Genomic DNA, 12,404 nt, shown 5'->3' on the forward strand with positions numbered 1-12,404 from the left:
GTCGACTGAGTCTAGGATGATACAACTGGTTGGGGTTAGGGTTCATGGAAGCATTTGGGGCTAGGGTTTATTTGGGACTAGGGTTTAATTCTGCAATTTTAGTGATATCTAAGTTTATACTTTATCGTTGAGAATATTGCTATACCCTTTTTGGGTATAATTTAATTATGTAATTTTAGTGTACTCCTTTTTCAAGAATATTCCCTTTATTGTATATAGATCTAAACCTATTAGATGTCATTTTGTTACTGCAATTTTGTTAACGTTTTAAGTTCATCACAAGCCAAATTGAAAACCATTTTGTTACAAAAAAAAAAAGAATATTTTGAATTCTGAATATCAAAACAAGATGTTTTCCAATCTAGCAATAGAATTCAAAGCACTTTTGATTAGGCAAATGAATTTGGTATTTCTTATGAGATGAGAAAGCATAGCATGCATGTTTTTGCTTTTTCAATATATTAACATAAGGTAAGGATTGGATCCTGGAAGTACTGTACAGTGAAGGTAAATGGACCCATATTCCAAATTTAGCAAAATTATCCACTAACGAAATGCAAATCTATATATTGCATAAATTAATAAATGGCCCATTTACTATTAGTCCATTGGTTTGGATCGACTATTGTTATGAGGTCCAATTTTATATTCCATAGTTACTTCTTTGATTGTATAGTAGGTAAAAGAGGAAAGTCTTTGAATAAATAAAGAAGGTGTAACTCTTCTAAATTTATAAGAAGTTCTTACATTATCATCCCTTGTAAATATCATGAGTTAAAATAAATACTATAACACTTTCATATGAAGGAGATGTAAATGGTATTTATAGGTATATACCTTTATTATTTAATTCTATTTCTGTAAACTTTGGGTCCACTTTGCCAAATTTTCTTAGCCCTTTGAAATACATATCAAAAAAATTATATAAACAGTGAAACATGGGAGGAGGGTACTATATGATATAAAAAGTAGAGTGATCACAAAGAAAATTAAATGAATCTATTAAGGATAGATTTTTGGTGTTCATGCTACGAAAAATAAGGCGCTCATTAAGGACTGCATCTGATTAACTACTTGAGTTTACATAGAGAGGTAGTAAATCGTTCTATACTTGCTTCATATGAAAATTTCAGTTCTGGAACTACGTTTTTCGTTTCTTCCCTAGCTAGGCTTTGGAGATCTAGTAGTGTAAGTGTGGGTTTATTGATTTTGTCTTCTTCTGGTACTCTAAGTGGATTTGATTTTTGAGTTCTTTGTTTGTGGGTATTGGCTGAGAGTTTGTGTAGGTGAACTTGAATAGAATGGAATGGATATAAAAGATCCATATCATGGACCCAATTAATTATGATTTTCATATTTTCAAATATTTATTGGATAAACTTTTCTTTCAGGTGCCTTTTACTGGAAATTCAAGTAGTGCAGTTGTAGATTTGTGGGAAAATAAGTTGAGCGTTGTATACAATTAGGTGCGCTTTTAAACTTTCTTTCTACCTTTTCATTTTTCTTGTTATGCTTGTTGGCTTCTCAATTATGTTTGTAACTTATTTTTGTTATTATGCATGTAATGACAAATTTATTGTTAAAATAAAAGTATGTATCACTTTTATCTTTTTTTTTTTATGGTAAACTAGTTTTGTTTTCTACTTTGAGAACATAACTTTGAATATTTTAGTGAAACTTTTAAACTGCCAATTGATCTACTTAATTATGCTTTCTATGCTAACTAGTTCTTCATATAGAGATTGATCATAAATTATCGTATTTTGTTAATATGAATTTCCAACAAGGTTAATTATTAAGACTAATTGTTTCATTTCTTATTAAACTGGCTAATTAGCACTGATTATCGTATTTTTTATTTCTACATTAATAGGAACATGAATAATCTAAAGAGTGGCTGGATGTATGAGAGGTTAGATGGTCGAGGAGCTTTATACTCTAGTTTTGTAATCGGTGTGAGTGAATTTATCCAATTCGCATGTTCTTAACCAAATCGGATGAGTGGTGACAAAGTTAGATGTCCATGTGCAAAGTGTTAAAACTTTAAATTCATGAATGTTGAAACTATAAAATGTCACTTTTATCAATATGGATTTATTGAGAACTATTTTATTTGGAAGCATCAAGAGGAAAACAATGTGCTAAGTGGGACTTCTTATGATAATGAATTGAAAAATGAAGTTGATCCCAATAGAATCAATTGGAAAGGAGTCTAAGATGTTAAAGATGGTTATTTTGGAGAATTCAAGGTTTGTTTTTTTAGCATCCAATCTTAACAGTAGTTTCAGAATTATAAACTCATTTTTATAAATTTAAATGAACACCAAAAAGTACTCCAGATAATCTGTTATAACAAGTTAAACTACTGTGATAGTATAAAAACTATTTACATTGATATTGTATTATAACTCAAATCTACTTGTGAATTGTACTGATTTATGTGCTAGTAGGTAAAGATTCTGTCTAAGATCTAAATCAATGAGTAGATTAAGTTAAGAAATATTATGCATGTAAAGCATATGTTCCTAGAAAAATTAAAAAACATAAAAAATAGCATATGGTTCTGTTGCTAGCTATAGTACTCTCTTTGCAGGAAGGTCTCGGATTTGAATCCTGATATTTAAAAATCTTTTATTGGGAGAAACAGTTTCCTGAATAGTCGTTATCTTTGAATACATATTAGTTTAAACTGTAGCAGCAATTTCAAAATTGGCAGATTGCTTCTGAAAGGGTTTGGACAATGTGGTTATTGGTACATTATCAACTGTATGGCTAAATCTTCTATTGAAATCAAGTATACGATGTTAAATATAGAGTTGGAAGTGTGTATGTGATATGTAGTTTCTATGTGACGATGTTAAATAGTGAGTACACTATGTAACATAGGCTTAACTGCATCTGATACATGTGTATGTGCTATGTAGTTTCTATTTTGTGTATCTGATGCATAAGTGTATGTGACATTACAGTTTCTCTTTTATGAATTGTGCAGAGGCCAAAGCTATAAGTGTATGTGACATTGCAGTTTCTATTTTATGATGCATAAGTGTATGTGACACTGCAGTTTCTATTTAGCTAAATATATAGCACAAAGAGGCAGTTTTTATCCTGAATTGTGCAAAGGCCAAAGTTATATGCTTTAGACAAATAAAACAATATTTTATTTGGGCTTGGTGTTCTGATTACTGGCTATTTATAGTGCATATTTTTCTAGTGAGGGAAAAAAGCAGGGACCTTATGACATGATTTCAACCTGGTGGGGACCTTATGACATGATTTTTTTTATTGAATTACTAGGTGTCTGCATATAACATTGATGCCAGCAATTTTCAGTAATTGTTGTGTCTAATGTAGGTTTATATCTAGTTCAAATAGCATAGCATTTCCCAGCTGGCAATGGTATGTTTATTGGAAGTGTGCCATGTACTATATGATTTCATTCAATATGTTTGTTGTCCCATTTACAAATTAAAGTGAATAATTATATTTCTTTAAAATGTACTTTCGAAGAATTTCAATTAAGATGCTTCCATTAGTGAAACTGTGGTGAAGCAACAATGGTTGAAGAAAGATGCATTATGCTATAACAATTTTATTTCTAATATAACGAAACACAGAGCTAGAGTTCAACCAGAATTTATAAATGACCATGTGTGGGAAAGGTGGATGAAACTTTGAGAAAGTGATGATTGTATTAAAAAGTCAGAGATAAATTCAAAAAATCATTATGGTGGCCGTGAAGTACTTGCTGGGACACACACAGGTGGCTCTATCACAGTTGGAGAGCACCGGAAGAAACTTGTAAGTATAAATTCAGTCTGCTTGCTTTAAATTTCATGGTAAGCGTACATACATCTCAACTAGCATTTTAATATTTTGACTGTTATTTATTTGTATAGGCTATTATAATAGGTCGAGATCCAATTCCAAGTGAGTTACATTTGCACATCCATACACATAATCATGATGGTAAATCTTTTATTGCAGAGCGTTCCCGACTTCTCCACGTAAGTTCATAATCTACATCATTAAATATTGTCATACCCAATTTTTACCTAAGGTCAAAATGAGCACGACATTATGGACTCAAAAAGAATTGATTTTATACAGAGTCGCCACCTAATTTTTAAGAAAAAAAAGGAAACCTATTTATTTATTAACAATTATGACTTTATTTAATCCACGAACCAATTTAGATCTTAGGTAAGGATTCAAGTTATTCCGAAGAAAAGAGGTTAGGCACCCTTCAAAATCAACAAATATGGTTCCCGGCTAGACTTAGGTTTATTAAATGATAAAGAAAAAATTTAATATTTATAAATACAAATATAAAATATTTGTTAAAATAATATAAACAATTTACATGTAAAGAATGCATAAATTATCGTAAAAAATATGTATATAAAAAGTGTGAAAATAAATAAAAGTATATACGAATCTGTATGGAAAGAAAAGATTGACTAAAGAAAATTTTGTCTTAAAGAAAAGATTACGTAATGTTTTTAGAGTAAAAAGTGTGAATTATTTGATTAAATATTTGAATCAATTTAATATAAATATTAACGGCCTAAAATTACCTAACGCGTGATGAGGATTGCTTAAATAAGAAATATTCCGCCCAACACCCCAAAAAATAAAGTTTCACTATGATAATATTTGTACAATTATAAGAATGTAAAAAAAAAAATACAAATACAAAATAAACTCGAACTCTCCTTTTGAGTGTACTTTTTGACAAGTATTTTCGAGAACCTATACAAACACTTGTAATAAAAATGTTAGTAAAAAATAAATAATTATCAAAATAAATTAAAAAGGTATGTATATGTATTAAAAAATATAATTTTTGTTAAAAAGTGGGGCTCAGATAAAGTTTTGGAAATATTATAAAGATTTCATCATCACCCAAAATAATATATTTTATTACGTAATATTTATCTTTTTATCTGTGGAAGCCTCAAAAATCGACGAAAATTTCTTCATCGGCTAATGTAATATAGTATTAGCATCCGGAAAGCAGTAAAAATGACAAAAATATCACATAAGACAGTCCAAATATTCGCAACACAATAATAGGGGATAGCAGGATGATTGAAAAATTGGCAAAGCTATCAAAATGTGTAAACAAAATAATGATCAGTCCAATGCCAAAATCTGTAGCAAAATAGAGCAACAATCGTTCAACGCAATCATGAATGATTTTTGAAATAGTAGTGTTCTTTGGAGAAGGCAAAAAAATTTAAATAATTTCTTGCTTTAGTCATGATATAATGTCGAAGCAGTGCATCTCCCAACAAATAATAGCAAAAGGGAGAGGTGACCAACGTTGCTTCAACAGAATTTCATCGGAGCAACGCCGGAAATACAACATCACACAGATCTATAAAAGAAATATTTTAAAAACAAATGGGGGGTAAAGAAAGACAATACAATGATGGTAGTGGGTTGGTCCTCGATGGGGAAAGAGGGGAAGGGATCCAGCACCGATGCAGGTCCGACTGAAGCTCGCCGGTGATGAACTCCGCTGAGGTAGGACAGAGTGGGCATGCGTTGGGCTAGAGCAGTGGAGGATGTTGCTGATGGCGTGGGTGGTTGTATTTGGGGTGAGGATTGACGAATCTAGGGGTAGTGTTGGTGGTCGTCGGTTGTCCGACGGTTAAATCCGGCGGTCGGCAGTGAGGGCTTGGAAGAGAGAAAAAATGATAGAGAAGAGGAAAAGAGCCGTGACTAATTTGTAGTGTATTTGTACATGTATTTTTGTGTTTTAAAAAAAAATAATCCCACCCCCATTCATTTATAATAAAAATTAACACTCTTTATTAACCAAAAAATAAAATATTGATCATTTGTGTTCCCTTAATGCATGATTTAAATCATGGGGTATTGTCTAAGAATTTTCATCCTTTTAACCAATATGCAAAGATTACTTTTCCAACAGATAAAAACATCAACTCGTTACTTCAAGTGTCATCTTTTGAAAAGTGATGAAACCTTAACCTAACCGAATTATTACTCTGTGTTTAAAAAATAATCAAGCCGATAATATCGTTTGCATGTTGAATCAAAAAATATACAAATATTGAAGTATAATTACAGAAAAATATAAATAGCAAATATAATTAACTTCAAAAAAATATATTATGCTATAAATAATTAAATTAGAATTATCATATGTAAAAAGAAGGGATAATACTCACAAAAATACTGAACTTTGCGGTGAACTTATTGGTCCGCATACTGAATTTTGCGGGGGTCCTATTGGCCCCCAACAGATACTCTATACCCATTTTCAGCGTTGGCGTGTGTAATACACGTGCCAAATCTCGTCTATACACGTGTATTGGCACGTGTAATACACGCGCCAACCTCATATTTACACGTGTCCAAGTGGGCAGATATATACCATTAAAATATGAAAAAAAAATAATCTAGGGGGCAATATGACTCCCGCAAAGTTCAGCATGCTTAACTAGAAATTCGATCAAAGTTTAGACATTTTTATGAGTATTATCCCTAAAAAGAATTATAGTGTTATGTTATGTACGTATGCAGATGTATGTACGAAATTATTAAAATAATAATAAACTGATAAAAATTTTAAAATTTATGAAATTAAGAATAATTATCAATAAATTATGCAGAGTTAAAGTATGACAATAAATTGATAAAAAGTCCTAAAATAATGCCGATTATTAATAAATTATTAAAAATTAGAAAAATGTGTAAAAATTATATTTGTGCCGTTTAATGATCAGAAAGCCTGAATATTGTAATGTTAGGCACAAAGAGCAAAAATTGAGTATCAACATTTTTTTCTTTTTTATTTGAAGATGATGTAGGAGTCTTCACATGAAAACGTTGACGTGTAGTCAATTTTGCTCGATAAAATATTATTTTTGATAAAAAAATTCAAGTAAACTCTAATTTAGAGTTGCTTATACACCTCGAGTTGTATGAGGATCATGTCGAGTGTTGTTCGAGATCTTAGGAAAATTGCCCTGTTATTAATGGTAAAAGGGCATGTAAAATAATTATTGAGAGAAGAACTATTTGGGAACACAAGTGTTCATCTATTTTCGACGTTCCTTTCAAAATTGCCCCAGTATCGAGCTGTGAGATGCTGGGATGTAAGATTGTGTACTTGCTAGGGAGAAAAAATGATTATGGGGTTGTGATGACTGAACTCTGCATAGAGCTTCCTACATATCTTGAATGTCATGAGAATCAGGTCAATATAGTTCGAAAGAAAAAATATGATAAATTTTGATATGATTCTTAAAATTTGCCCCAGTGTATGATTTGTAGCTAACACTGTCTTCTGGGAAAGAACAGAAATATCTTATCGTGGAATGTATTTCCGATTGAAAAGATGTATGACATCTCTGTTTGTCTATGGGTATTTGAGGATGAATGACGTCTCTGAATATTTATGGAGACTTAAGAATGAAAGATGTATCCGATTGTCTATGGACACTACAAAAAAAGATGTATTTTGTAGAGGTTTTATTATGAGGGTCGATATTAACCTCTACAAATACATCAAATTATGGGGATTTATATACCTCTGCTATTTTAATTACAATTATGACGGTTAAAACCCCCACTCTCATTAAAAATAAATCGCAAATATTTTTGGGAAGTTGAAACCCCCACTATACTTAAAAAAATAAACCGCGAATACAATAAATAAACCTGTGAACCGCTTTTTTCTCAAAAGCCCTCCTTTCTTAAAAGCAACCCTCATTTCTCAAAACTCGATTTTCTTAAAAGTTGCCTTCTTAGACAAACGGAGAAAGGGTAATAATCAAAACAGGCTGCCGTCTTGACTGTTTGTCCGGCCAACCTGTTCGCCGAAATTGGTTTACAGATCGTCCTTCGATCGAATTCAAGCTCAAAATTCTGAAATCTCATCTACCAGTCTCGGTTTTTTCTGTTATGATTTTAGTTTCGGGTTCATCAGTTTTGTCACTGGTTCGGGGGATTTGGGGGTTCTCTTCGTCTCAACCAGTTCATTGAGATCAGTTTTTGGCTTCGATTTTTTTTTTGATATCGTGTTTGGATTGGATCTGCTATTTGCGATTACAAAAATCCTTTTTTATGTAGGTTAAATTATCTGAGTACATCGGCAAGAAGTACGTAATTCTTTTTTTCTACCCACTAGACTTCACATTTGCTTGCCCTACAGATTGTTTTTTCCCCCAAAATCTCTCTGTTACCAATTTCAGATTCTTCTAATTAGTTTGCACGGCTATTTTGGTTGTTGAATGTGCTGTTTTAATGTAATTTCTTTTCCTGTTACTGTAGAGATCACTGCTTTCAGTGACTGTTATGCAGAATTTAAAAAGGTGAATACAGAAATATTGGGCGTTTCGTAGACAGTGTGGTAAGTATTTGTTTCCTTCAAATTAATTATTATGAAGTTATAAATTCATCAACTTGTATGTGTGTGCACAATGCTTTCATTTTGTGCATTTCATATGCTTACTTCAGTATAATGTGATAATTTAATTGTTATTTCTTCATAATGCCTAGTTTGTACTAAATGATTTGTTGTGATGTTTCATTTGTGCTGCTAAGTGTTAACTTGTATGCCTCTTTTGCTTGTTTGCAACTCAGTGTACGTTTGTGATGTGTGACTTTACACAGAAAGCTTTAGCATTTAGTTTATCTGTATAGATATATGCAAGGATTCCTCATCACTTATTTCTTCGCTTTACACAGAAAGCTTTAGCATTTAGTTTATCTGTATACATATATGCAAGGATTCCTCATCACTTATTTCTTCGCTTTACAGGAGTGATAGGGTTGGTTTAAGTTGGTCGGGGCTGGATAAAAGGAAATGGTATAACAAAATTTGTTACTTCAGAAAGTATATATTACTTAATATTTAGTGAAAGAACTGGATATAAAAGAAGAATATTTTCCTTTAAAAGAAGAACACTAAAGTTAAACAATTGGCAGAAGTTCAATTGAACTTAGAACTGCTAATGACATAATATTTGATTCAGGTAGTGCCACACACCGAGCCAGGTTGGTAGTTCAGCTCAACTCATTGAATTCGAGCTAAGTTTGGATAAATTCATCGAAGTTCGGATTAGTTTACCTGGAGAGAAGTCATTTATGCTTGGTCAGAACCCTTGTCCAAGCAAGACCATTTCCTGGAGTGGAGCCCTTGATTGTTGCTTGTTGGGTTCAACTTTCCAGTATCTTAATCTCTGCACTGAAGGGATGTTATTGCGGAGTGGTTGGATTTTCTCAATCTTTTCCACTTCTTCTGCAGCAGTCACTGAAATAGCTTTTGGCTTATGAGAAACTTCCGTGCAAATTTTGGTGCCTCAGTTATGGACTTGCTTTGCAATTGTTCATTTATAACATCGGATGATTTTTGTCGCTAGTCTCTTTAGTACCTTTTTGATCATCTATTATTGATTTCATGTTGTTGCTCTTGCAGTTCTCCCACTATATTCCTCTATTCATTTCAATACAGATAGACTTGGGAGGCTTCAATTTCTTGCGATGGGACCAATAATTTCCCCGTTATTGTTGATGACTTCTCAGACACCAACATTATGTAAAAGTCTTCATGCAGCATCTTAACCTTTTAATTCCTCATACTTTTGTTTCAGAATTTTTCTAAATGAAGTTCTGGTCTATCTCACACAGTTATCTTTCATGTATCTTGTTTATTCTTGAAACTTTAATGGCTGATATCCTAAGAGTACACCCTTTGATATGGATCAGTTGCTGCAGAAAATAAGAAGGGATTTCTGCCTATCACGAACAAGAAGGATAAATACTCTTTCCTCTATCCTTTTGGATGGCAGGTCAGTCTGTACTTGATGACAATAATTTTCTCTGTTGGTTTTCTTTTACGGTTTTCTTTTGTTCAAATGTCATAGTTATGTAAACAATTTGCTGGAGAAATGGGAGTATGGAGCTGCATTTCTGGGTTTAGCAATTTCAGATCTTAACTCCATAAATTCCTTAGAAAATTTTAGTCACATTCTATATACTAATTCAACTATTTTTCAAAAAGGTTACTGTAGTTGAAATTTTTAATTCCTGAACCATTTGTACCCCATATAAACTACACTCGTCTTATTCATTGATTCAGTGTTTCTTTAACTTTAACTGTTCTTTATTTATTTTTTACCCTCACCCAGGAAGTTGTTGAAGGTGAAGATAAAGTTTACAAAGATGTTATTGAACCACTAGGAAGTGTTAGTGTAAATGTGATACCAAGCAGTAAAGAGAACATATGAGACTTTGGTTCACCACAACAGGTTTGTTGAAATGCTAGATTATTTATCCCAGATATTTACATAAAAAAGGGCTTCATATAACTGTTTGGATGTTTTGGATTATTTTGTCTGAAAGGGTGGTTAGTTTTTTTATAATGGAAATCTTGGTAATTTGTGATTGTGCGCACTCATGAATGTGATCCTCATAGAAACTATTCATATTGCAGGTTGCTGAAACTTTAATAAAAAAGTTTTTAGCGTCGCCTTCTCAAAAAACAAAACTAATTGAAGCATCATAGGTCTGTATTATATTTCTTCCATCTGAAAATATGTAACTGATCCTTGACTGCTTATGATACGGAACTATTGTTGGTGTTTCTGTTGAATTAACCTTTTAGAGCCTAGCATTTTTTATGTAACTGACTTATATATCTTCCCTCTGGATCGATTCAGTTGATTAACATGTTTTGATGTTTTATGCCCTTAAAAAATCCATTCCCTTTTCCAAGAAAGAAAGCTTATGTATTGTATATCTATGTTGATGAAACAACAACTAAATCTTAATCCAAAGCTTGTTTAAGTAATGTGTTTTCTCTGGATCCTAGAACTTAAAACAAGAAGCAAAAATTATTTCTTAGCTCTGTGCTACTTATGTTAGAAGGAACGTGAATGTTTAACGCTACATTATGGGTGCCTCTCTTTGCAGTTTTCGAAGAACCTAAAACAAGAGGTAAAAGTATTAATATGGTCAATTGACAGAAGTCAAGTTAGAGTTCAATTGACAGAAGTCAAGTTAGAGTTCTGTCTTCTTCTTTTTTCATTCTATTCTTTTTTTTTTTCTAATTCCAGTTCACACAACCTTTTCAGAAGTTCTCTTGAACTTTGCTTGAAAGGCATATATTTATCTCCCTCATTTTATAATTCATGTCGTGAAATATGTGTGTTTGTGCACTACTTTGGCTGGTGTCCTGTATTCCAATATTCTCATAGCTCTCTAGTGGCACTCGGGTCCATCCAATTGCCAAGAAAACTACACTCAAATGTTAGATGCTCATAAGAATAGCCAAGAGAACTACAAAGAACTAGTGAATTCTCACAATCTAATGATGAACACTTTCAAGGCATATATGATAATGAAAGAATGCACGATTCCTGAACAGTTTGTAGGATTTTTCACTTCTATGGTAAATAATTTTGATTTGAGAAAAATTAAGTTAATGTATTGTTATAAAATATTTAGTATTCAAAAACCTTACTGTTTTTATTTTTACTTTTGTAGCCAAGTGATGTCTCTAGTGGACCTCTTTCGAATGTGAATGGAAGATCATCTGGTGATAGTTATTCTAGTGATAATCATTGAAATTTGTAATCGTATTAGTAATTATGACAATGTTATCGAATCGCTGTTGGAGAAGTATTTTGTGTTTAAATTAGTTTTTAAGACTAATGACAATACTTTTGTGGTACATTTTTATGATCTAATATATTTTGATTTTTGTTGTTATTAAGATGTATTTTTGTTTGGTCCAACAGTGAATGATATATATTAAATCTATTAAATAAAATTCAAATTTAAATAATGATCATGAACAGAGCAATCTTTTTTTTTTAAAAAATATAAGTGAATTGTGGGAGTTTTGACCTCTGCAATTTTTAAAATATATAGTGGAGCTTTTAACCGCTGGTATGTGTTTTAAAGTATTAGTTGGGAGCTAATTTTAGTTTACATATTGTGGGGGTTTAAACCGCCGTTATTTAACCACCGCTAACTGATTGCAGCGATAAATAATAAACTGTCGTAAAATGATTACGATGCTCGTAATTGCGGGGGTTTTGAAAACCGTAGTGCTATCATATTGTTGGGGTTTTCAACCTCCTCAATATGTAAATGTAACCCTCACAAAGTGAGCAATTTTTTGTAGTGTAAGTGATCAATGAAAGATTTCTTCGATAGTCTAAGAAGACTATGTGAGGAATAAAAGATATCTCTGACTGTCTGCAGAGACTTGATGGCATCTCCAATTGTCTATGAAGATGGATGTTGATTGTCGTCTCTTATTGTCTACGGATATTGATATTGAATGGTGATGTCTTAGATTATATACGAAGACTTGATGGCATCTCCGAGTGTCTATGGAGACGAATGTTGATTGTCGTCTCCGA

The 12,404-nt window shown here is 32.1% G+C and overlaps 1 non-coding gene across 5 annotated transcripts; it reads left to right on the forward strand.

Moving 5' to 3' along the window:
• Nucleotides 1–7,610: 7,610 nt before the first annotated feature.
• Nucleotides 7,611–11,745, forward strand: LOC107879757. Of its 5 annotated transcripts, none has more exons than XR_007052579.1 (8): nt 7,611–8,132; nt 8,305–8,383; nt 8,795–8,842; nt 9,009–9,571; nt 9,742–9,824; nt 10,164–10,283; nt 10,469–10,540; nt 11,521–11,745. It is a non-coding gene; the product is annotated as an uncharacterized LOC107879757 (transcript). The 5 variants fall into 5 exon arrangements; XR_007052585.1 differs by having other exon boundaries at nt 7,690–8,383; nt 9,009–9,338; nt 9,452–9,571; XR_007052582.1 differs by having other exon boundaries at nt 7,691–8,383.
• Nucleotides 11,746–12,404: the final 659 nt, after the last annotated feature.

The sequence above is a fragment of the Capsicum annuum genome, chromosome 1 (assembly GCF_002878395.1).
Source record: "Capsicum annuum cultivar UCD-10X-F1 chromosome 1, UCD10Xv1.1, whole genome shotgun sequence".
Classification (NCBI taxonomy): domain Eukaryota; kingdom Viridiplantae; phylum Streptophyta; class Magnoliopsida; order Solanales; family Solanaceae; genus Capsicum; species Capsicum annuum.